At 41.6% G+C, this 26,911-nt stretch overlaps 1 protein-coding gene across 4 annotated transcripts in view; it reads right to left on the bottom strand.

The window, feature by feature from the left end:
• Positions 1 to 26,911, bottom strand: part of DLGAP2 (DLG associated protein 2) — a 674,215-nt gene that overhangs the window by 430,290 nt on the left and 217,014 nt on the right. The gene's annotated exons all lie outside the window — the stretch shown is intronic.

The following is a 26,911-nucleotide window of genomic DNA, read 5'->3' as shown; positions in this document are numbered from 1 at the left end:
AAAAGGAGGGGGGGCAAGAAGCACGTCACCTGCCTCCTGGCGGAGGATGGCACCACCCTCACGGATCCAGCAGAGATGTGCGAGAGGGCCAGGGCCTTCTATGCGACTCTTTTCTCCTCGGATCCGACCGATCCTAACACTTCCAGAGTGCTCTGGGACGGTCTCCCGACGGTCAGCACGGGCGACTGGGATCGGCTAGAGCTGCCTCTCACTCTGGCCGAGTTCTCGGAAGCCCTCCGTCGCATGCCCACCAATAAATCTCTGGGCATGAATGGGCTGACCGTGGAGTTCTACCGTGTGTTCTGGGACGTCCTCGGCCCAGACCTGGTCACTGTCTGGGCCGAGTCTTTGCAGGGCGGGGTCCTCCCTCTCTCGTGCAGGCGAGACATGCAGGCCTTATTGCCAAAGAGGGGGGACTGCTGCGACTTACGAGATTCGTGTCCCATCTCGTTCCTCAGCACGGACTACAAAATCGTTGCGAAGGCCATCTCGATGCGGCTAGGGTCCGTGCTGGTGGACGTGATCCACTCAGACCAGACCTACACTGTCCCAGGCCGCACGATCTTTGATAACCTGTATCTGGTTCAGGACCTTCTGGAATTAGGGTGTAGGGATGGTCTGTCGTTCGCCCTCTTGTCCTTGGATCAGGAGAAGGTGTTCGACAGGGTGGACCACAGGAATCTCCTGAGCACTCTGCGAGCGTTTGGCTTTGGACTCCAGTTTGTGGGTTTTCTCCAGGTGCTGTACACTTCTGCAGAGTGTCTAGTCAGGCTCAACTGGACCCTGACTGAGCCAGTCAGCTTCGGGCAAGGAGTGCGGCAGGGGTGTCCCCTCTCGGGTCAGCTGTAAGCTCTGGCAATCGAGCCCTTCCTCTGTCTCCTCCGTCGGAGGCTGACAGGGTTGGTGCTTCGAGAGCCGGAGCTGTGGCTGGTCCTGTCGGCGTACGCCGATGATGTGCTCCTCGTGGTCCAGGACCCGGGCGACTTGGTGCAGGTGGAGGCTTGCCAGACCATCTACTCGGCAGCCTCCTCCGCCTGAGTCAACTGGGTCAAGAGCTCTGGCCTGGTGGTCGGGAACGGGTGGCAGGCGAGCTCCCTCCCACCCACGCTTCAGGCCATCCGGTTTAGCGCGGGTCCGCTGCTCTATCTAGGCGTTTACTTTTCTGACACACATCCGTCTCCGCCGGAGAACTGGTACGGTTTAGAGGGCAGGGTGACGGAGCGGCTCCAGAAATGGATGGGACTACTCCGGTGCCTCTCCCTTTGAGGGAGGGCACTGGTGCTCAATCAACTGGACCTGTCCATGCTCTGGTACCGGCTCAACACCCTGGTCCCAGCCCCGGGTTTCCTGGCCAACCTCCGGACGACGATTCTGGAGTTCTTTTGGCCAGGGATGCACTGGGTCTCTGCAGGGGTCCTCCACCTGCCCCTGGAGGAGGGAGGACAGGGCCTGAAATGCCTACACACTCAGGTCCATGTCTTCTGCCTTCAGGCCCTGCAAAGACTCCTGTATGGTGCAGGTAGTCCGACGTGGAGTGTATTGACGCACGCCTTCCTCCGTCGCTTCTGAAGGCTCCGATACAACCGGCAGCTCTTTTACCTCCATCCGAGAGGTCTTCTGCAAGACCTCTCCGGGCTGCCAGTCTTCTACCAAGACCTCCTCCGGATCTGGAAGCTCTTTTCAACAACCAGGTCCGTGGCGGCCACCATGAGGGCCGATCTCCTCACGGAGCCCCTGCTACACAATCCCCAGCTTCGTGTGCAGGTGGTGGAGTCCCCTGCGGTGCACCAGAGGCTGGTCTTGGCGGAAGTCACCAGGGTCGGAGACCTCCTGGACTACAACCGGGGACACTGGCTGGATCCTCTGATGCTCACTCAGCACATTGGGCTCTCCAAACTTTGTGCTCCCCGGTGCGTACTTCAGGAGGTGAAGGCCGCTTTACTGCCTGCTGCTTGGGCTTACTTCAACCGGGTCCTGCGAGAGGGCATGCCCTGCTCACCCTCCACCCCAGTCCTCGTGGACATTTTTATCGGGCCCCTGCGCATGTACCCAATCGGCCCCCTCACCCTTTCACTGTGAGTCAGCTGCACAATCTGCAGCCGGTTCTGTTCCAGGCCATGCCATGGAAACACTTGTGCGCCACACTCTCCACTACCTCACCCTCGCATCCCACCCTGATGCCAAATGGCGGGACCTCCTGCCACCTCTTGAGGGTGAGAGGCCCCAGCGGGCCAGCTTATACTCCACCCTGGTCCCGAGGCCCGCCAGGGATGTCAGTTGGTGGCTCCTTCATGGGGCCATGAGCACGGGCGTATACTTGGCACGGTTCACCCCTGTCCCCAACACCTGCCCTTTTTGTGGCATGAAAGAGACCCTGGCGCACATTTATTTAGAGTGCGCCAGATTGCAGCCCCTGTTCCGGCTCCTCTTGAACCTTTTACTGCGTTTTTGGTTGCACTTTTCCCCTCACCTGTTTATCTATGCACTCCCCATCCGTGGCCCCACAAAAACGCAGGATCTCCTTGTCAGCCTCCTCTTGGCCCTGGCCAAACTAGCCATCTACAAAACCAGAGTGAGGAGGTTGGCCGACAGGATTTCCTGTGACTGTGGGGCTTATTTCTGCTCCTCCGTCCGTTCACGCATCCGGGCAGACTTCCTCTGGGCAGTGTCCACTGGCTCCCTTGACGCTTTTGAGGAGCAGAGGACGTTGTCTGGGGTTCTCTGCTCGGTGTCCTCATCAAGTTCCCTTCATTTAGCCCTATGACCTCACTCTCGATCCTGTTTTTTCATTAGTTGTCCCCCATACTTATTTGGTGTCACAGACCTGTGGATCCTCCCCTTAGGCTGGGGGGAGGTCCTTTAGAAGTGGGCAGGCTTCGCCCGCCCACCTCCTGGATACCAACAGGACTACTCTGCTCTTCCCAACTGGCCTGGGTCTATCACACTACCTATCTTTGTGTTTTATGACACAAAGGATAATTTACTACATTGAATTTGAAACTACCTTGATAAGTCTTTTAATTCAAATGCCAATAAGGTTAGAAAGAAAGACTGTATTTTTTCAGGATTAACAGTTGTTTGCTGATTATTATCTCACTTTAATAACTTTTCCCAGCTGTCATCCTACTGCCATTTTTAAACCAATATGAGCCCCCCAAAATCCACCCTAAATGCCAAGCCATAAGTAATTTGTCTAAAACGTTTATATGAGGGATCACAGGCCTTGAACACAGGTCCATGGGTCCCCAGCCACTCCCAGCAGCTCACTTGTATCAGCAGGGAGTAGGAAGTGTTGGAGCTAGCTCACTACACATACTGTCTATGAAGTTTCTGATTAGGAGAGATGTCCAGCCTCTCCGATTGGTTCAGATTTGCTATTTAAGCCATAAGGAGGTACCAGAAGTTGTCCTAAGTGAATACATGGCTGGTTGCTACTTTGGACATTGCCTCCTCACCTGACCCCTGAGACCTGCCTGGTTCCTACCCTGCTGCCTTATTCCAGGTCCCTGCCCTGATTCTGGTTCCCGTCCTCCTGACTTGTTCTGGATACTGACTCTGACCCTTGGCTTGGCTCTGGGTCCTGACACCTGCTCTGACCACCACTGCTCTGACTAGTAAATCTGACCACAGATGTTCTGGTGCATCACAGTTGACAGAGTACGCTTCAAACATTTCATTTCAATCTTAAAAGCAATTGTTTCATCAAAACTACTAGCTTTGACAGTTTTTTATATGCTTTCAAGTCTCATTCTTTCACTTACAGTGTTTTGTTGCTTTCTTAATTTTGCAGAATCAGCATTTTTGCCAAAATATCACTTAGAAGCCATGAGAAAAAGCACATACTCAACTTCCTTTTCCCTGCCGTCTCCCCACTTTCCTTACAGTGATGTGTTAGTTCTTTCCCAACTAGAATGATCCATGTTTTTATTTCCAGAGCATATATTTTTTTATCTAGCAAAGTCCAGTTACAAAGAGATTAACAGCAATTGATTATATGGGAGGAAACATCTATGCAGTTTGGACATAAAACTGAAAGCTCATGATAGATGGAATGGAAAAAATATTGATCACCATTCCAAGAAGTTAACTGTCTTGTCTTGAAGACCAAAATGAGAAGAGACATAAAGATACTTCTCTGGAAACCAGCACCAAAATTTCATCTTAGTCCATACAACTGCCCCAATATTTGGAAATGTTCAGCAAGACCTAAGCACAGCAGAGTGATTAAGGGCAATGTTTAGCTTTCAGCTTGAATCTCCTAGTTATTGTGGTTAAACAAGATCTTAAACATTGAAGTCTTGATACTAAATGGTGTTGAACAAATCTTGGGAGATGAGAACCATCAACTTCCTCTTCCTTAAAAACCTGCTCTTATGTGCAGATATTCATTTGTACGTGCAATGGATGTTTGTGCATTTCAGTGGATGTAGTCATTGCATTTGCATTTAAGAGTCTGATCTTTAATGCTATTTCAACAATTTGGCTTTATATCTTCTTTTAAAAAAATAGATACAAGTACAAATGGCTGTCATTTGAGTTGGCACTGAAATACATTTTGATCTGAAAACAAAGTGTTCATAATGTGTGTCAAGGTTCCTTCCCCACTCTGAACTTTAGGGTACAGACGTGGGGGACCTGCATGAGAAGCTCTAAGCTCAATTACCAGCTTAGATCTGGTCTGGCTACCACCATTCATAAGCACTCCCTTCCTTGGGTAGCCTTGAGAAACTTCACCAATTTCCTGGTGAACACAGATCCAAACTCCTTGGATCTTAAAACAAGGAGAAATTAACCATCCCCCCTCCTTTCGCCCACCAACTCCTAGTGGATCCAGATCCAACCCCCTTGGATCTAAAAACAAGGAAAAATCAATCAGGTATTAAGAAAAAGGCTTTTAATTAAAGAAAAGAAAGGTAAAAGAAAACCCCCTGGGAGAGATTAGTATACCAGCTACTCCCACAGACAACAGATTCCAAACATAGAAGATGTTCCCCTGGGCAAAAATCTACTACACACAAGAATACCCAATTTGATAATTCCCTTAATTTTCACCAAGACAAGTACAAAAGAAAATAAACATAAACTTATTTATTCCTGTCTAAAACTGACTACTCTGATAAGAGACTGGTTCCTTGATCTTTTTCACTCTGGCTGAAACTGAAAACTGACAAAGGAAAAAACCTTCCTTTCTTTTGAAACATCTTGTTCTCCCATTGGTTCCTCTGGTCAGGTGTCAGCTAGGCTAGGTGAACTTCTTAATCCTTTACAGGTAAAAGAGGCATTAACCCTTAACTATCTGTTTATGACAATGTGACTTGGCTGAGCCAAGTGAAATGTAATGCACATATTTTGTTGAAGATACTGAAAATACCAGTGAATTCATGGTCCCTTCATATTATAAACTTTCTTTTTATGTATTCATGTGACTATTGGATTGTTTGGACAAACTCCTGTTGCCTTCAATAGGCAATGGATGGGGCCCAAAGTGAGCGACCAAAAGATGTTTCCAGCTCCAAACAATAAAATAAAATGAGTATATTCATAAACCATGAATTGCAGTGTATAAATTAGCAATTATAGTGAAAGAGACAAAAGCAAGAGGGGAAGACTCCAACCCAACCAAAATCAATATTCCTTTTCTATTATCTTTCATCCTGTAAAAAGTCATTTCAACCACAGGTTCCCTCAATTCTCTTCTTGTGATATTAGAGCAATTAACTTTCCTCTCATGCAGTCTCTAAAAAAATCTTATGACCTCAAAATATTTTATCTTACACGTTTCCCCCCTTCTCTTAACATATCTAGAGATCTTGAAGGACTGTATCTTTACCTTGCTCAGCTGCCATTAAATATAGCAGAATGACAATTTTCCTTAAAGTTTCTACTAGGATATCCTCAACATTCTCATTAAAAACCAGTGGAACCACTGAACATGTGAACAACTTTTCTGTGAGGAAAAAATGAATGATACAACCTCTCTTCTCCATTCAGGAAGCCAAATTAGTAGAAAGCGACCTAGATATTTTTCCCAAGCACTTATACAGAATATTGGTTCTTATACATTTTCCTCTTTGCACGCTCCTCTTTATGTAGTCATATGCTCCTCAAATTATTCTTCAAAGATTTTATACATTATTAATCTCTTACACTCAGAAGTTTCTTATAAGCATAAATCAAATATCACTGAGATTTTAGTCTTGTAGTCACCCTTTATCTCTGTATGATATACTGGTTCCAAGTTATTAGCATAATGTATCAAGTATTCTACTCTATGATTCTGAAGAGAACAGTGGCAGCTGCCTAAATGATGATAGAGATTAAAGGAACTGTACTGTATTTTTATTCATTGCACCATATGTAGTTTATTAGAATGACCTAGGCTTTGAATTACTCTTGCAGCAAGTGTGGACAATTTTGGTCATATGCTAAATGGTGGAGAGAGAACTTTATTGATGGAAAGAGAAGAAATTTATCATGAATAGCTTTCTCTAGTAAAACTTTTATTTTAGGTACCAGTGAGCAGGTAACTTTGCTCACCTGTACTGCCCACACTGTACAGAAAGTCCAAACTCATCCCCTTCCTGGAGTTCGGCTTTAACAAAGAAAACAATAAGATTAAAAAAATCAGCTTGAGTCTCCTCCCCAGATCCAGCTACTCCTATAGATTCCCCTTCAAGACCTCTCAAGCCACATCACAGATCCTCCCCCAGGCAGAGAGCGGTTCCTATTTCCCTGGGAGAATCGGCATGTAACCCATTCACAGCAGGGTATCAGTACCTGCTGACTTGGCAGGGTGTTTCAAGCAAACACTGCTAGCCTGTAACAGTGCCATTGAGAAATCATGGCCATAGATCCTCCTGAGACAAGGAGGAAATATTGCTATAATCTAGAATTGCATTATACCTAATTTTCATTTTTATATGTTACTTGGTTTGAAATATCCCCATATTCAATGGCTATGATCCATAAGACTTATTTGGAGAGGAGACCTTTGAAAGAAAAAAAAAGATTGATTAGTGTTCCATTTGTGAAGGCTTTGAGAGATGTGGTAAGCACCCAGTCTTATTTTTTTGTCCATCCCCTCCTACATACACATGCTGTTCATTCCTTTTTAAGGAAGATTATTGTTCTACATTTAAACAGAAGAATAGATGGAAGAGAATAACTTTCATTTTTTTCCTTATGATGTATTCTTCCTATTGTGCCACAAATGATGCAATTCACTTCATTTTATACAGGAAAGGTCTTTAGTTTTTAAAGACAAGCAGTCAGTAGAGATGGAAGTCATACACAATATGTGTATGAATTCATCTCAGAGGAAAAGTCCCTCATATGTTCTATAAACTAAAATAAATAGATGTGATTAATAGTGGAATCTCATGACCTCTGCAAAATAGAAACCTCACTTTTTATCAAGAACAGATAGAGAAATAGATCTAGATACTTACATACGTAAGAAAACTTTTGTGGTGCTTTTAGACACAATGAGAAATAGAAGATTTTTTTTAACTGCAGCTGTTTAGGGTTACAGTGGTTTATATATATTAAAACAGTTAAGTTATTCAAAAGGTAACACCTTTCTGTTAAAGGTATAAATATAATTGGAAATGTACAAGGATGTCTCATTGAGAGACAGGTATTGTCCAGTGGTTAAACCCACTATTTGAAATTAGAAACCACTGAGCTCAAATCATTGTGCACTGTCATTGACTTGGCTTGGGGCAAGTCCCTGAACAACTCCGTCTGTCTCTCCTTTGGTAAAATAGTACTAAAAAGAATTCAAATTACATACTGTGTGTTTGATTATGAAGACCACTATTATTAAATGCTAAGCAGTAGGGGTAAGCCAGAGCTTCGGGATCTCCAAATAGGAACTAAACACCAGTGCTAAATTCCACTTATGACTGAACCGATAAAACATTTTCCAGAACAGTAAATATCATGAAAATGCAAAAATAGTAAGATAATGTTCACAATTTCTTTCTGGACAGTCATTAACTAAGGAATCAATTATTTTATTGTCATAACTTTGTATAGTTTATTTGGATAATTGCTATTGTTCAAATGAGCCTAATTTCTGTGAATATATGTTATGGAAATCATCATAGGACTCTTAAATAACAGTGCAGAACAGCTGTATTCACAAAATAAACATTTTTCTCTTCCTCTGCTTTCACTTTATAGTTTCCCTTTTTGTGGGGGAGACTGCATCCCCCACATAAAAAGGTGGTGGATAGCCATCCTTCCAGCAAGGAAACATACCTCAAAGTCACCATTCCTTCCTTGCTCTGGGGGAGTAATAAGGTGCTGCTGCTGGCTCATACCAGTAGCAGATTCCTTCCCTGGGCCCTGTGCTGGCAGAGCTACAATGGCAGGAGCATTGGAGAGCAGAGCCAAAGTTCTCCATCTACCCATGCCTGTCTGTCTACACCCTGCACATCCGCTTCAGGGGGGAATTCAGGGATACATATTGCTGTTTTACCCCTACGTGCCCAGAGTGGTCTGAAGAATCCAAAGATGGGCGTGGAGGAGACTCACTCAACCTTACACCTTTAAATGACCATGCAGTTCAGGATATAATCTCACCCTTAGTTATTATGTCAGTAGCCACCAGAAACCCCAATACAATGTATTTGTGCCAGGTACTTTACATACATGCATAACTTAGCCTGTAAGTTCCTTGGGGCAGGGACTGTCTTTTTGTTTGTAGAGAGACTAGCACAACAGTGTCTTAGTCCATGAGTGGAGATCCCAGGTGCTATGATAATACAAATAATTAATAATAATACTAATATGACAAAGTCTACGTATTTAACTCTTTTCAAAAGCATGTAAGATATTACCCAAAACAGAGTTTTAATGTCTTTTAATCTATTGAGAAAATAGGCTCCACCTATCTGAAAACACTGCTAAAACTCATCACTAATGAATGGACTTGCTAAATACAATTATTCTTTAAAAAGCAATAATGTATTTCAAATAATTCCCTTGTTCACAAAAATGATTAGGGATTTGGAACGGGTCCCATATGAGGAGAGAGTAAAGAGGCTAGGGGAGAAAGTGATAAGGAAAAGTTATTTACTTATTCCCATAATACAAGAACTAGGGGGTCACCAAATGAAATTAATAAGCAGCAGGTTTAAAACAAATAAAAGGAAGTTCTTCACGCAGCGCACAGTCAGCTTACCTGAGGAGGTTATGAAGGCTAGGACTATAACAGCATTTAAAAGAGAACTGGATAAATTCATGGTGGTTAAGTCCATAATGGCTATTAGCCAGGATGGATAAGGAATGGTGTCCCTAGCCTCTGTTTGTCAGAGGATGGAGATGGATGGCAGGAGGGAGATCACTTGATCATTGCCTGTTAGGTTCACTCCCTCTGGGGCACCTGGCATTGGCCACTGTCGATAGACAGGATACTGGGCTAGATGGACCTTTGGTCTGACCCGGTACGGCCGTTCTTATGTCCTTACATCACTTTCATCTATTCTGTTAACAGACTTGAATGTTCTCCGGTGTTTTCTCCCCACTCATTCAGATTTAGTCAGGAAGTAAAATAGAGAGCTGCACTTTCTCCTAACTCCAGAACATCCCCCTACGTTTGCTCACAGGTAGAGTAATTTTTAAACTGGGAAACTGAATTGAACTTATGCACATACCATGCCTAAAATGGTAACTGAACACTATCTATAAAATTGAAAAGGGAATATTGGACTGGTTTTAATTTTTACGCTAGTTCTGCTCTATAGAAATACTTGTTTTAAATACTATTTATGAAAATAAATTTTAAAAAAATAACTGTGTTGTAACTATAGGAGAGTGATTTTACAAGCATCTATAGCTGTAACGGGGCATAAAAAACAGCTGCCTCACCCTCTAGGAACTTTACAGGCATCTAGCAGACACTGCACCAGTGCAGTTGAGTCCCAGCTTCCTGGAACAGCCAGGCGATGGGATTGATCCCCTTGTGGACGGGACCTTTGCCATTGAGAGCACATGTACATTGCAGCTGGCAGTGTGGATGGCACCTCATATAGACATACTCACACTAGCTGTACTCTAGCTAGCTCACTAAAGTAAAATATAGAACGTTGTATGTGGGCTTCAGCGCGGGATGTACAAGCCAACCTAACCCCCCGGGGTACGTACTTGCTTGTGCAGCCCTTACTGAAGCCTGTACTTCAGCAGCCTTGCTTCTATTTCTAGCAAGCTAGCTAGAGTGCAGCTAGCATGAGTATTTCTACACAAGCTGCCATTCATATTCACAGCTGAAGTGTAGGAATAACCTGACAGGCACTGCACCCAGTATCCTCTGGTAATTGTGGAAGAGTGTGTGTGAGTTTTTGGGTTTTTTTTTTCCCCTTTGGTTGGAAGCACTCTGGGCGAGGGATATACCTCGGAAGGGGCCAGAGGATTATGAGAAGTTGCTTTCTGTATCTTGATTCAGTACTGGTCAGTGTAACCCTTCCTATCCTTGGTTATATGTTGACTACTGTCCGCATTCTGTGGCAGAGAATGGCAGTAACTGTAGGCAGTATCCCTCTTCCACTGAGGATGACATCCCCTTCATTGAGTCTTTACTTCCGACTTCCTCCTCTCTTGTTCACATTCATCTATTACCTAGCCTCGGTGGTGGGGGTGGGAATTGAGTAGGCTGAGCATCATGGGTGTGTGAAAGGTAATAGATGGGTGCCTGGTAAGGAGATTCACTTCACTTCTAGGGTGACATGAAAGAGGAGAGGGGGATTTAATGGATTTAGGCAAGGGAGAAGTTATGCAATGCACGTGGTCACCTCTCCTTTTTTTTTTCAGTCACTATGGTGATGCCTCCCCAGCATTTTTGGATCAGGGCCTCATTTCACTAGATGGTGAACAAAAACAGTAAGATGGTTCCTGCCGTATGACAGTCTTATGTTTCCATTCTATCTGATCCAGCCAGTGCCAGTTGAGCACCGTACCCATGGTATGGCTAAGGCTGGGGCACAGATGACAGCTGGCTGGCTAAGGCACGTGCCCCTATCTTGAGGTGAGGAGAAAGAAGGTGGAGTCTCCATCTGAGCAGCCAGGGAGAGGCAGACATCTTTGTGTGCATTAAGGGTTGACTTTTCAACCCTAAATTCTCTCTCACACTTTGGCAGAGGAATAGAGGGCATTAAAAAGTTGAAAGAAAGACTAAAGAGATAATGTTTTTAACTCATGATTCTGGGAGCCAATTTCATGATTTTTCAGTGTCTGATTCATGATTTTGTATCTCTTGGGTGGGCCCAACTCTATATTTTTGGTCTCCTGAGGTTGACAACTCTGGATCAGCCTCTGCTGGTGGTTGTTCACATTTGCTGTGAGTTTGGCTAGATTCCCACCTGTTGTTACTAGAAGCCATAGTCAGAAGGTTGCTAGCATCCCTTTCAGGTATGGATCTCTCTGCCACCATCCACTGCTCAAGACTAGAATGCTTCATGGTGTACTACATCTTAAATTCATCTGTAAACTGAAGGCGGCTCAGCATGCTTGGTAAGTGGTGTGAACCCCAATGCACCACAATCTCGGGTGGCTGCTGTTGATTTCCAAGTGGACTTTCAAGTATTAGATTTTTAATCTCAGTGGCTAGAGACTTGCCCATTTGAGGCACTGCCTTTCTCACAGTTCCATACTGCTGGAATTTGCAGTCAGCAGAGGTGCCTGCACTGGAGAGCTGCTGGCAGGGAATTCTGTAACTGGACCCCTCAGCTTTACAACATTGTCCTCTAACCATCATTTACAGTAACCTCAATGCATTGACCCTAGAGAATGCTGCAAAACTCATCAGTTCCAGCGAAGGAGAGAGAACAACAAAGAGAAGGTGTGTGAGGGGATGGGTGTATCTGTGTTTAATTCCTTAACTGGATATTTCTGGAAATGGGAGTTGGGCTGGAATTGCTGGATGTATAATTTATTAAAGAGACTGTATTTTAAATATCTGGCAAGGCTACAAGTGCTTGGGATTAATGCCTTTTGTTATTCTGTACAGAACAAAATATAGATGACTAAGAAGTCTGGATGCAGCTGTCTAGTTTGACCTTCAGTGGTTTTTACTTAAACTTTTATTTCTGATGCGCAACTTCAGGCTGGAATTTGCAAGGCTGCCTAGGGGATTTAGATGCTAAAATACCATTGATTTTAATAGGAACTTAAGCATCATTGAAAAGTTGAACCTCAATGTATTAGAACGTGTGGACACGGCAGCCCAACTTCACTGCTTCCTTCATGAGACACAGCTGCCTCTACCTCATGACGGAAAGGCACAGCTGTCACTCTGCTCTTCAACCAAAAGAGCTTCAAATGCTGCCTGCCAGCAGCAGTTCTGAGTGTTCCTGCCCACTCCTCAGCACCACCTGCTCTTCCAAGTGTCCCTTCCCACTTCTCAGCACCTCCTGCTTCTCAGCCATCCTCACCAGCATGCAGATCTCCCTCATCCCTCTCCCCTTCTATATTCTTGCACCACCAGAATCATCTCTCCTCACCCTACTGCTGCTTAGTTCCTGTTCCTACTATCCCTGCAATCTTCCTTTCCGGCGGGAAGTGGGGGGAGAAATTAAAGATCAAAGATATTAGTTTTGTCATTGATTTCAATAGGAGCAGGATTGGGCCCTGCGTCACTACATGCTCAGGATATGCCTGAATAAAAATATATGTAGTTCAAATAGTACAAATATATGGCTTTCAAAGTCTTGATCCATAATGCATCAATTCCAAAGGGCACAGCTGCTAGGCACACTTTTATTTAACTGGCAGCTGTAGAAATATTTAAGCATCCAGCTCAATTCTGAAGGAAAAAAAATCTCTTTGAAAAGTTAAAGAAGTCTAACCAGTGAGAGCAGGCAACAGTAGATTGTAATAATATGTTATATGTATGCAGTGAACCTCAAACGTGATCAAAACATCAATTTTGTCCACTTTCCCATCTTCAGATATGAAGATGCTGTAAATCTCCTGGGCCTGTTCTCCAGCCCAATCCATTAAAAAGTATTAAGTACTGCAGGGTAGGGGGAGAGGGGAGGGAGGGTTGTTTGTTTGTCTGGGGGGGTTTTGTTTGTGTTTTTCCCTCGATCTAGATACTGGTGCATCTGTATATAACTTAAAATTTGTATCCACTTTTTCCAGATTCCTGCTTCCTTCCTTTCTAAATTCATCTTGGACAAAATTTTCAGTTTCACTTGTAACCCTTGCGATATTTACAACACATGCACAATCTTATTAGTCAGCAATATTTTTATTCAGCTGCTGCTTTCGCAGCCTCCTGGCAGACTAGCAATAAACATTCCCGTAACAAACAAGCTTTTAAATGCACCAGACTGTACTACACAGCTGTTGGTGGTCTCCTTCAAAGGATTTATACAATCTCCGTGGCAGCTTACAATAGAAATCATTGTTATATAAAGACATATCTGATCTTGACTAGTGGGCCTGACTCTCCTCCAAATTACATCAGTTCTTGTCTATTGATTTCCATGCAGTTTCTCCTGATGTGCACTGGTACTCCCTTGAATTATGCTGGTATAAATAATAGGAGAACAAGGCCCATTAAAGCTGCCTAAACAATCCACCTCCATTGCTTAACTCTAAGACAGGACACTGTGTGTGTGCCACAATGGGATAGCCCTTCATGACATGTTGCTCATTGAGCATGAGATAGAAGACTTAGCACATGAAGAGCAAAACATATTGTGATATCTCATCACCACACACACCCTGAAAAGTCTTACTGGAAATATAAACTGGCCTAGAACAGCAATAGGCAAAATAATAAATGGATACCACATATTTTGTGTATGTTTGTGTGTTTTAAAAGCACCTCTAAAAATAGACCCACAAACTGTAAATAAAATGTTAAAAAAACCCTGAAACTTACCTCTTAGTTTACATTGATTTAATATATTTTTTTCTTCTATTTTTCCATTTTCCTTGCATCTTGGGAATACAGTGATTTTCTCCACCCACTTCCTTCCTCTCACCTCCTCCCCCTCCAATCTGGCCTCCTTTCCTTCCCGGGAGGTTTTTAGGCTTTAATTTGAGAGTGCAAAGCTGAAAAATATTTGATACAATTTGTTTTTAATTAGAGAATTGAGCTCCTCACCATGACTGATGCATTTGTGGGAACTGCACCAAACAGCTTGGAGCTACTGCACCGAGTAGCCACTGCTTCTCTATTAAAACCACCCTTTTTATTTTATTCCAGAGTACCACTGAAAGGTTACTTCACTGTTTTATCTGTAGGCATTCCAGTTTAGAAGGCTGCAGCTAGAAATGGGGCTGAATCCTAAAGTTCAGATGTGAATCTGAACTTCAGAAAGCACAATTCCAGTGCTGGCGCCATTTCCAGCTGGAACTGGTGTAGGAACCACCAGCTAGGATTCTAGCAGATGCTAGAATGTGATCCCCATCTTGACCGAGTCATACAGTTTACAAGTCAGGTTTTTGTATGAGTTTAACAAGATACCGGTTTGAAAACGATACCAGGTTGAATATGACCTTTCAGAGTTGGCGGGAAGTTGTCCAATCTTTCTGCAGCAAGTGAGCTACTGGAAGAGGAGGAGATGAGTGGCAAGGGAGATTTAATTCATTTGAGTCTGAGATTGTGAGTAGTGAGAGGACTGTGTGGAACACTTTGGAAATGTCTCCCCTCCAACAGGCAGAAGCCTGGACCTAGTGGGAAGCTAGCAGTTCATGAGCTCAGTGCTACAAGATTCTGGGCAGCTCCAGGGTGTGCCAGGTGCCTGCAACTCCCAGTCATGTCGGAGGGAGTTGAAGCCATTCACCATTTCCAGGAGCAGCTAAGCACCCTACAGGGTTCAAGCACTGTAGCCTGTTTGTGCTGTAAATTAGCAGATAACTCCTTGCACTAGGACAGTGGTCCCCAAACTTTTCACAGTCATGTCCCCTCTTACCTCTGTCCGCGCCCCCTCCCAACCCCCAGGAGCCAGGGCCGGGGGGAGGGGAGAAGGTTGTGGATAGGCGTAAGGGGCCGGGGCTGCAAACGGAGGCAGGTCTAGAGCCTGGCGCCGGGAACAGCAGCTGAGGCTAGGACTAGGGCCAAGGCTGGAGCGGAGCTGGGGGCAGAGCAGGGCTGGGTAGCGCTCCCTCCCTCCTCCCTGTAAGGGCTGGGCAGGGCCCTGTCGTGCACTGCCAAATGTTCATCTGTGCCTCCTTGGGGGGGTGCCCCACAGTTTGGAGACCTCTGCAATAGGAAGTAGTTTGCATCTTGGCTGTATTTTCTTTGATATAATTTTTCCCTGATTCTTTGCTGAGAGATTCATCCTCTCACACCCTGCGTAACTCACCTACCGCTTGGATGTTTACAAATATTTCAAGGGTGTAGACTGTTTTATTCCCCGCATCCCCATTGTTTACTTAACCAAACCATGAACATTTAGCTCTTTCAATCATTCCTCATAAGTCAATCTCCTTAACCCCTGAATTCTGTTTGCTCATCTTTAAATTCCTTCCAATTCACCTATTCATGTAAAAGATGACAGTATCCTCCCTGTTCTGTTGCACGATCCATCTGCACATGCTTCCAAATATTGCATAGGCCTTTTGCTACCATGCTGAATTGCAAATGACTGTCCTGTATCACCCACAGGTGTCTTTCATAATTACTGTTTTCCAATATATATGTATGTCTGCTTTGGATTAATGTATCCCAGATGCATTCCCTTTCATTTTCTCAACTGAAATATAATGTTACTTTTTTGCCCATGTTTCTAATCTTTAAGTATCTTGTATTTTCTGTGCTCCCTGCTGTTTACATCATCTGCTGATTTCATTAACAGCATGCTGTTTACTCCTGTTTAATATTGTTAATGAAGCTATTAAATAAGGCCGAACCTATGTCCAATCGCTGCGGTACCAGGCTGGACAATTGCTATTTCTCATCAGTAAAGCTCCTACCATCACATTGCCTTAGAACACATTTACAAACTGATCTTTCAAAATCATTTATTTTAATTGATTTTAGTACATTAATAATTGCAGGATTGATTGAGCTTTACTTGTCATGTGCCATAAAACATGTTTGGGAAGCACAGCTTAAGAAGGCTCAGTGTTTATCTAGTCATGTGGTTGTACTGGGAGAATGACAGGAGACACTGGATATGTTTAATTAGGCCACAACTTTATTATTAACTGTCTGGGAGTACTCAGCAGATAAAAGAGTACAGTGCACATAAATCTATGATAATTTCACTCTCTCTCTGCAGGGGTAGGAGGGGGCTTCCATTAGCCCCCTCCCCTTTTCCATCCTGATTCCTAGCCAGCCCGCTGCTGGGATCTTTCCATGCCCCTGCCTAAATGAGGGCTAAGGTGGACTATAAATCATTGTGGGGCAGCTGGCTCCCTTCCATGCCAGTCAAGGGAGTTCAACCCCCCTTCCCCATTTCCACTCCTTTAACAAACACCTACTTTAAATCTTTTACCAATCCATTTATCTGATCAATGTATCTCTTTCCTATGGAGGACCTGCAACATTCACCGCAAGGAGGTGCCAGCTATTAGCTTGGCTGCCTCCCCCTAGTTGGGTTCCCAGACATCTTCTAATGCCTCCTACAATATCGACCAAAAATGTGTCAGTCTCCAAGTCTGACAGGTGAACTCCATTCTCCTTGAATAATTCTGGTGCCTCATATGCTATGTCAAAATGAAACATTATTGACTTCCTTATGACCCCCCATGAATTGGGTCATAAGATTGTGGGCGAGAGGGGGCTTTTACTGCCCGGCTTACCGCTATATACTCTCCCCTCACTTCTGGTCAGGTCACCTGGGGGGATGAATCATCATACCCAGACTGATCCGCTCTGATCCATGCTTCTCTACCCCTTAATGAAGTACACCCTTCCTCGGGCAAGCCAGACAATGCCCCTCTCCACCTTCCCTCCTCGGCTTAAGGTGTGGTGAGGTCAAGAAGTTTGGACTGATACTTGTTTCTGTTCTCTTTTTGCCTCAACCCATTCAAATTCTCTATTTTACACTACATTTTTTCTCTTTATAGAGCATAAGTGCTTCAATGAACTCTATGAAAACCATGAAATGGATCTGTCTGAAAATGGATCAGAAAAGTTGGATAGCAAATAAATAGAAGAATATTATATTTATCTATCTATATATTGTAAATACACAACAAACCCATAGTTACAACTAGAGTTCCATTATAAGCTCTATACTGACCTAACCAAAGAAACAAAAAACAACTTTGAACAGAAACATTCCTTTGTTCTCAAACCTAGCAATTATTTTCGGGTTAATTTTGTTGATTGTTCAAACTTTTTTTCATTATAGGATTTTTAAAAACTTGAAATTAGGACAAAATGTCTAATTTTTTAGTCCTCTAAGACTAAAACAATTCTTGCTTTTAATATTTCACATTACTTAAAATTCCGGATGTGAAGGCCACATTTAAAAAAATATTGAAAATAAAATAATCAGTATTTTTCCTCATTATTGATTAGCTCCCTGTCAAAAATACTAGCATGTAAAATTTTAAATATCAAAGTTGTAGCATTTAAAATATAATATATGAGTGTGTTTGTGCAGGAAAAAGCTTCACATGCAAAGGGCTCTTGAAAGTGATTGACTTCAGCACATATAATTTTGTGTGCTGAAAGGTTTTTGTTCTCTTCTCACTCCACACTGCTGCTACTCTCCACAGAGAAAGCCAGATCAAGGGTCCATATTCCTAGTCAACAGAAATTTTCTAAGAGCTACAAACACAGTTAAACATTGAGACCAGCAAGACCAGTCCATGCTGTTCTTCTAAGCTCATTGTCAGTGAACCTGGAAGCCCCCCACAGATTGGAGCAGCTGGGAAATGTCTGGATCTATAATCTAGGTCCTCAGACTTAGCTTTGGATCAGAGGGAGGAGAGAGCTGATAAGAAAGGAAGACCAGGCATATTTAAGCTCATGACTTTTTTTCACATAATTAATTATGCACTGAGGTTTTGCTTTCAGAGAGTCCTTTCTGCATGGCAAATAATTCAGCAATTCTGTTTTATGCATAGAAAGCTATGCACAATGAAAAAAGTTTAGTGCTTAAAGATTTGAATGGAGCTTGGTACTCTGGAATCCCGTCTCTAAATTCTCTAAATCCTCATTTTTGGGAGTGTGGACGTTAGTAGAAGGATCAATGTGGCTTTAACTATGTCTTGTTTACACTGACCATTCAAGTTGTAAACCCATTTCTAACATAGCTATTTTTCTAGATTATCACATATTTACATGCCTGAATTGTTCTTTTTCTATATTGGCTTGCTGTTAACACATGACATACCTTTTCAGGTTAATCTTTTATAATGATATGAAGAAAATCACAGTAACTGCAGAACAACCTTTATATAAGTTATATTTAATAAGCTGTATTCATCCCTGTTCTAACTCCACCAACTTCTGTCAAGAACAAGTTTATGTTTAACTATATCTGTTAGGGTACATAGTTTTAGTTAACATCCTTGGGAAAGCAGTGGCAACAAACAAATTTAGTGATTTAAAAACATTAAAGATGGAATGTAAAGGTCCATAAAGGTAAAAACAAAGTACATTCACTGAAATGTGCTAAAAATTAGGCTTAATGTGCTGTCTATTTTACTATGTTAGTTCAGCAACAAAATGAGAATGAGAGGCACAAAAAAATTCATATATTTCTTGGCTATACTATCAGTTACTAGTATACATGGTAAACACATTTTATTTTATTTATATTATTTATTGTCACGGTGCTTAGGGACCCCAACCACAGACCAGGACCTCCTTGTGCTAGGTTGTCATGAACAGATAGCTAAGGGTTAATGTCTCTTTCACCTATAAAAGGGTTAACAAAGAGTAACCTGAAACACCTGACCAGAGGACCAATCAGGAAACAAGACTTTTTCAAATCTGGGTGGAGGGAAGTTTTGGGTGTGAGTTCTTTGTCCTTTGTTCTTGGTCTGTTCCTTTTCTCGGCTCTGAGAGTGATTTTTCTATCTCCAGGTTTTCTAATCTTCTGTTTCCAAGTTATAAGTACAAGGATAGTAAGACAATAGGTTTATATTGGGTTTTTTTGTATTTACATGTGTGTAGTTGCTCGAATGTGTTAAATTGTATTCTTTTTGGATAAGGCTGTTTATTCATTTTTTCCTTTAAGCAATTGACCCTGTATATTGTCACCTTATTACAGAGACCACTTAATGTCCTTTTTCTTTCTTTTTATATAAAGCTTTCTTTTTAAGACCTGTTGGAGTTTTTCTATAGTGGGGACTCCAGGGAATTGAGTCTGCAGCTCACCAGGGAATTGGTGGGAGGAAGAAGTCAGGGGGAAAATCTCTTTGTGTTAGATTTACTAAGCCTGACTTTGCATACCCTCTGGGTGAGGCTGTAGAATACAAATTCAATGGGAGCCATGGACACAGAACATGGCCCTACATAATTAAGCTCCATATCAAATGTTATGAACCATCTTTTACAGATGAAAAAACTGAGGCACAAATAGGTTAAGAGACTTTATTGTGGTCGCGCAGCAAGTCAGTTAGTATGAAAGGAATAGCAGACAGAGCTCCTGATCTCTTGGGGTCATCACTATACCACACTTCCTTCCTGTTATTTAAGAGGTCTGAGGTATCATATGATTATCTTATCTATCATGCAATATACAATATAAGTAATGGAGCTTAAGATTACACTCCAGCTAAATCATAAGATAACCATACTGGTCTGTACCATTAAGCTTAGAGAAGATCTTCTGTTTACAGATGGGCCGTGCCCAACAATTCTAACACAATGCTATATACAATGCCAGTTTGTCTGCATGTGTGTGTTTGTGTCTATGTTTGCATTAAACAAACAACAGAGAGCACAGTATACTGATTAAGTTCAAATTAAAAGAGAAAAATGCAAAGCATTGGGAAAACACTGAAGCAACCTAGCATTGTGATGTGCAGAAGAATGCAAGCTGCAGTACATGGGTGTCTCCATAGAAACAAGATATATTGGAGGGTGTAAGACATACTCAGAGAACTAAAAAATTTAAGCCTCAGCAGAAAACGGAAAAGCACCTAAGGGATTTTTTTTAACCCAGGAAAACAAATTAATTATTCATTTCCTATCTCTGAAGCATCTATATTTCCAGATGATGAGTTATTTGATATACATCAAGGATTAATCTATGGACCATCCAATCCTGCAATTTTGTAAAATACAGAATCTATATAAAATGTACAGTTAATTTAAAAAAATAGTTATTATAATAATGCCAAACAAGAATACAAGTAAACCTGTAATGTTCAACACTGTTTTCATACACGATTTCCACAGACTGCTAATTTGTGCAGATAAATCCTGGCTTGTTTGCAGGACCTTGTCTTGGACAGTTCATACAGGTTTCCTGAGGAAAGGAAAAGGCAGCATAGAGATGCCACTTCAATAAGATGCCACTCTCCAAACCTGTACAGCATTCCTCCTATTTTAAATGAGCACAGCATCACTGTGTGCCGCTGCAGTTTATAAAGACTCATCTTCTTAACTAAAAATGCCAAATCTGAATATAATAGATTCTAAGACCATTGTGATAATCTAGCCCGACCTATTGTATAGCACAGGCCATAGAACTTTTGCAAAATAATTCCTACAGAATATTTTTTAGAAAAATGTCCAGTCCCGATTTAAAAACTGTCTGTGATGGAGAATCCACCACGACCCTTGGTATACTGCTCCAATGGCTAAATACTCTCACTGTTAAAAATTGACATCTTATTTCCAGTCTAAATGTGTCTAGCTTCAACTTCCAGACATGGATCATGTTATACCTTTCTCTGCTAGACTGAAAAGTCCATTATTAAATATTTGTTCTTCATATAAATACTTGTAGACGGTAATTAAGTCACCCTTTAACCTTCTCTTTGTTAAAGTAAATATATTGAGCTCTTTGAGACTATTATTATAAGCCCTATTTTCCTTTAATTTTTCTGGTGGCTCTTCTCTGAACCTTCTCCAATTTATCAATATCCTTCTTGACCTGTGGGCACCAGAACTGGACACAGTATTCCAGCAGTGGTCACAACAGTGCCAAATATAGAGCAAAATAAGATTATCCACCACCTATCTCCAAATCTTTTTCAGAGTCACTGCTTCCCAGAATAGAGTCCCCTATCCTGTAAATATGGCCTACTTTATTTGTTCCTAGATGTATACATTTACATTTAGCCATATTAAAATGCATGTTGTTTGCTTGCACTGAGTTTACCAAGCAATCTATAACATTCTACATCAGTGAAATGTCCTCTTCATTATTTATAACTCCATCAATTTTTGTGTCCTCTGCAAACCTTTATCAATGATAATTTTATTTTTTCTTCCACACCACTGATGAAAATGTTAAATAGAGGAGGGCAAGGAGCAATCCCTGCGGTACGCACTGGACACACATTCCTTCAATGCCGATTCTCCATTTACAATTACATTTTGAGACCTAGCAGTTAGCCAGTTTTTAATTCATTTCATGAGTGCCATGTTAATTTTATATGATTCTAGCTTTTTAATCAAGCACCATAAGGAAGTCTAAGTCAATTACGTTGATGCTATTACCTTTATCAATCACGTTGAAATCTCATCACAAAAAGCTATTAAGTTCATTTGACAACATCTATTTTCCAGAAACCCATGTTGATTTGCATTGAATTAATTACCTTCATTTAATGATTTATTACTTGAGTCCCGTATCAGTCGCTTTATTATCCTGCCTGTAATCATTCTGAGGCTGACAAGCTTATCATTACCCAGGTCAACTTTTTAAAAATTGGCGCAATGTTACCTTTAATCCTGTCCTCTGGAATGTCCCCTGTGCTCCAAGACTCATTGAAAATCAGCATTTATGGTCCAATGAGTTCCCTAGACAGCTCTTTTAAAACTCTTGGATGCAAGTTATCTGGACCTTCTGATTTTAAAATGTCTAACTATAGTACTGTTTAGCATCCTCCAGAGACACCAGTGGAATGGAAAGGGTGTTATCATCACCATATGATGAGACTATATAGCTGTTTCTTTCGCAAATACAGCACAAAAATACATATTGAAAACATCAGCCTTTTCTGCATTATTATTGATCATTTTACTATTTACACCCAGTAACGGACCAATTCCATTGTCAGGGTTCTTTTTGTTCCTAATATACTTTTAAAACTTCTTATTGTCCTTGAGTCTGCTTACTATGGATTTCTCCTTGTCCTCCTTTAATCCTCTTATCAATTTTCTACAATTTCTAACTTAGGATTTATATTCATTACCATCAACTTCCTGTTTCTTCCATTAGTTATATATTAAGTTACAGAAACATAATTTGTTTGTATGTAATTAGGAAGTCTGGTTTCTCTGCTTTGCAAGTTTTCAAAAGTGGTAGGGCAGAGGCACCATCAGGGACCCAGTTACAGGTCCCTGATTTTCTGCCCAGACCTGGCACATGTTAGAGTAGCCTCTGATCCCATCTGCTAAGTGAGCACAGCCAGAGTAAAGCATAACCCAGCCACATCTGTTTACTACCCTAACATATCCCCTTCACCAGTGGCTGCAATGGTTAGGAGAGGGCTATACTGGTTCCGTGTCCACTAAGGAGTATTCCATGCTGGGAGGAATTCCCAGGTAGGAAGATATGTCTGGTTTCCATTCCCTTTGTGTCTCCAAGTAGAGTGAGTCTATGAATTTGCCAGTTTCCCAGAAGCTGAGATGATGGATGCAAACAGCTATTTTGTGCGACAAAGGTGAACAGGACTTTGATTTGGGTCAGAGATACTCTAACTTTTGACAGAGGTCATTCTGCAGGTTCAAGAACTCCTCTAGGGGCTACATTAGCAACATCCGTCACCAAAAAAGAATCTTGCCCACCCCAATGCCCCGGCATGGAACATGTTGTTACCTACCAAGATGCCATGTCAGCAGCTGTGGTGGCTCCAAAATGACTAGGACTGGGATCTTAGTTGTTTTAAGGTAGCTAAAACTGTGAGGATTGGGGGAAAGAGGAAGAATCTTCTAAAAATACCCTATTGGCAGATGAGAATGAGAGGCTACAAAAAATACATAGCAGTGGGTGCAAAGTACAAGAGGACGTAAGTTAAATTTGAGTGGCGACTGTTTTTATGTTACACCTTCTTCTGGCTCCTCAGGGTAAAAGTCATATCCAATTATGTCTCTTACAGAGCAGCAGAGCTAGTGAAAGTAGTCAGTGATTCTGAGAGCACTATGAAGTCTAAACATCTTATCTGAATTTGACCGAAATTATCCAGGCCCTAGCACTTTCCCATAGAATGCAGAAAGGACTCCCCATTTTCTTCAGATTTGTATTCAAGAGCAGAAATATTTCTATAATTAATAAAGCATATCACTTTCCAATAAACAACCAAAACTGATTCCAGACATCTAGGGTTAGGAATAAAAGTGATTATAGCTCAGTTGTGCTCATGTTTATGTTTTTCAGTATTTCTAGGAAAGAGAAAGGGATTGTTACATACACAGGGGAAGAGTGCATGGAAAGACACTTATTTACAGTAGAAGAAGATATGCATGTTTTCTGATTTGTGCACAGTAGCTGAAAGCAGCTCATTGGCCCTCGGGCTGCTTTTGGTTCACAAATGGCAATCTTGCACCCTGCACAAATTGGAGTCAAATGCTAAAAATAAAACCTGCTTCTCAGAGAAGCCCAGGGAAGTTAAAACTTTCTTAAAAACATATACATGGGATGAAAGTAATTTGAAAGACATAGCAGAAAAACATGAAACCTAGTTACAATTAGTGACTCCGCTCTGGGTGGATAAATGAAGAAAGATCTATTAGGATGTATTTTTACTCAATGTCAGTCTTACTATTGACTTTGGATCAGGTGCATAGTTATTGGTTTGATCTTGCAATCCTACCTCATGTGTGGAGCTCTTGCTCATACAACTAGTCCCATCGATGTTAATGGGATTTCACATATAGTTAAGGATTATTCAGAGAATGACAACAGTCCATTAAAACGCCTGAGGAAAGTTCTGTGCAGGATATTACATTAAGTTGTTTGCTTTGATGGCTTGTAAGACCGAATATGCTTCTCCTTTAAAATTAAAAAGAAAACTGAGCTGCAAAAATATTTCAATTTAATTTAGTTTGCAGTGGTCATCTCTCTATTCATCCTGATTAAGTATCGATGCCAACAAAAGAGAAAGAAAGAATAGAGAATTCCGAATTCTATCCCCACATCTCCCTATTTGTACGTGGTGTCCATTTGCATAACAAAATAGTTTAAAAAGAAAAGATCAACATTTGCATTAGCCAAGTTATACAAGAATAAAAATGAGACTGAATCACATATGGGGACACCAAGGAATAGCACTCATGAACAGTCAGAGGGAGGGAAGGAGGGGAGGAGACACGCGCATACATACATGCATACACACAGAGAAATGGCACTCAGGAACTCCCACCCACCCACCCATACATACATGCATACACACAGAGAGATAGAACTTAGAAACCATCACACCCACCCACACCCACACCTACATACATGCATACACACAGAGAGATAGCGCTCAGGAACCATCACACACACCCCCACCCACACCCACACATACACACACACTCTGTCTCCGAGCCAAATTTTGCCCTAAATCAGATTGATATAATGCCAGCTGATGTTAACGGGAGTGGTGGGAGCATACTTGAGGACAAAAGAAACTGCAGTCCAACAAATGTAGGTCCTTTTTATCAATGGAAAACATTTGTCATCCACTTTTATTGATTAAAACCTGGTACATTCTGATAGACTATCAAAATGTAATCTGAATAATGCTTGATTTGATCATTATTTATGGGCATATTCTTTGAAATGGGATTTTCTGAATCAGATTCATATACTCGATTGTTCAGTGAGGAAACTTAACCCTGGATTTTGTATACTTGGTGTAATACTCTCTGAATTCTCATTAGTGGGATGTGAAAATATTTTCAAGACTATTTTGTAGCTAGGAAACAGATAATGACGGGGCTGATTCATCCAGCTCCATCAAGCTTAACTCCATGGACTGAAGTATTAAGATGATTTTGATTCTTACATCGGTAAACCAGGGAAAATTCACCTTTCTGGATCTGGGCAATTTATTTTTAGAAAGACTAAGGGCCAGATCTCATCTCCCAAATAACCCAAAGAAGAGTTAAAATTATGCAGAAAAATTCTGCACTCCCAAGTCATTTTGCCAGTGGGACTACTTTAGTAATATTGTGGAGGAGATAGGAGCATGGCTGAATATCCAGATACACACCATGACTAATGCATGAAGCTGAAGTGCACAACCTGCAGAAAGTCACTGCAGCCTTGGGGATCAGGTGGGACAGAGGCACAAACCTATGAGGGAGAGCTCCTTTGTCTCGGCCCCACAAGCAGCAGACTCTCAGATGACATGCATCTCTTCTGTTCCTGCTGCTGTCAGTTCACCATTCCAAATCCAGTTACCCAGATCCAAATTATCCAGGTAGCCCAAAATAGCGAAGAGATAGATTTGTATCAGATAAGGCTGTTTGAATCATCATTAAACTTACATGTTAAGTTGTAGTATAACTGCTGGGCCACGATGCTATGCAGGGTGGCTGTTCCCAGAATCCACTCACTCCTTCCTCAGCATGCCTCCTGAAACTGCTGGAGGGGCTTGATGCTGCTGCTTAGGCCCAACATCTCTCGCAGTATCATTTCAGTCCCCACCATACCAAAACTGGTAGGAATACAATACCCAGCCAATTTGTTTCTAAATATCTTGGGCCAGCTCCTCAGCATGTAAATCAACATAGCTCCTTCCAAGTCAATGACTTCATTAGAGTAATGCCAGCTGAGATTCTTATCCTTTGACTTAAGGTGGTTTAAATGTTTATTTTTATGATTTCACATGTGTGCCTGCCCATTTTCTGTTTTATTAATGTTCATTAATATAATTATAGCAAGTATGAAAAATTCATTGTGAGAAATAATTATGAAAAAATAAGAAACTGTCTTACCATATCTGTCAACTGGCCCAATGGTTATGGCACTGGCTTGGGGCTAATGAGACCTAGGTTCAATTTCCTGTTTCATCACTAGCTTCCTGTGTGACCTTAGGCAAGTCACTTAGACTTTTATTTATGCCTTAATTCCCCCCATCTGTTAAATGGGTATAATAATACTTCCCTGTCTCACAGGGGTGTTGTGAAGATAAAGATTGTGAAGTGCTTAGATAATAAGGTGAAGCAGGCCATATGAGTACTTTAGAAAATGTATGCTTATCATTCCAGTACAGTATATGCCTCCTAGTGATGGATGAAACTCAAAAGAAATTCAAAGGTTCAGTTTGGATAAACATTCCAGAATTCAAATGCTTATTTAAAAAACTTTTAAGGCAGCAAAGCTTGTCTGAATATGGTAGCGTGAGGTTATCTTTACTTCCTAAACCTATTTAGAACACATCCACAGCAAGGAGATTCTTCCTTGAAGTATTTTACCACTTTTGAGTCAAACCTTCGCCACAGCAAGGAAAATGTGAAAATAAAAACTAAAATTAAAAAATGGGTGTGTTACATAAAGGTTTTTAAGATCTCAGGATTTTTTATTATTATTATTATTTAGGCAAATTCAAATTTTAGGTGAAAATATAGAGTTGGTTCTTGTATCCAACCCAGTTTGCACAACTTTAATACCTTTCCTAGTAAAAATATTACTGAAAAACAGAAAAGGGAAAAATACATGCCAGAAATGTATTTTGCCTAAAGTGTTTTGTATAGGGCACAACACATGACATGTTGCACACTAATTCTGGCTGAGGAAAATCCCTAATATTACATTGACAAGTATAAATCAGAACCACATGTATTTCCCTGTAAATTTAATTGTCTGTGTGCAAGCTATTAGTCTACCTT

Source organism: Gopherus evgoodei, chromosome 3 (genome assembly GCF_007399415.2).
Source record: "Gopherus evgoodei ecotype Sinaloan lineage chromosome 3, rGopEvg1_v1.p, whole genome shotgun sequence".
Lineage (NCBI taxonomy): Eukaryota > Metazoa > Chordata > Testudines > Testudinidae > Gopherus > Gopherus evgoodei.
Note: the sequence above shows the minus strand (reverse complement) of the source record. Positions and strands in the feature narration are given on the sequence as shown.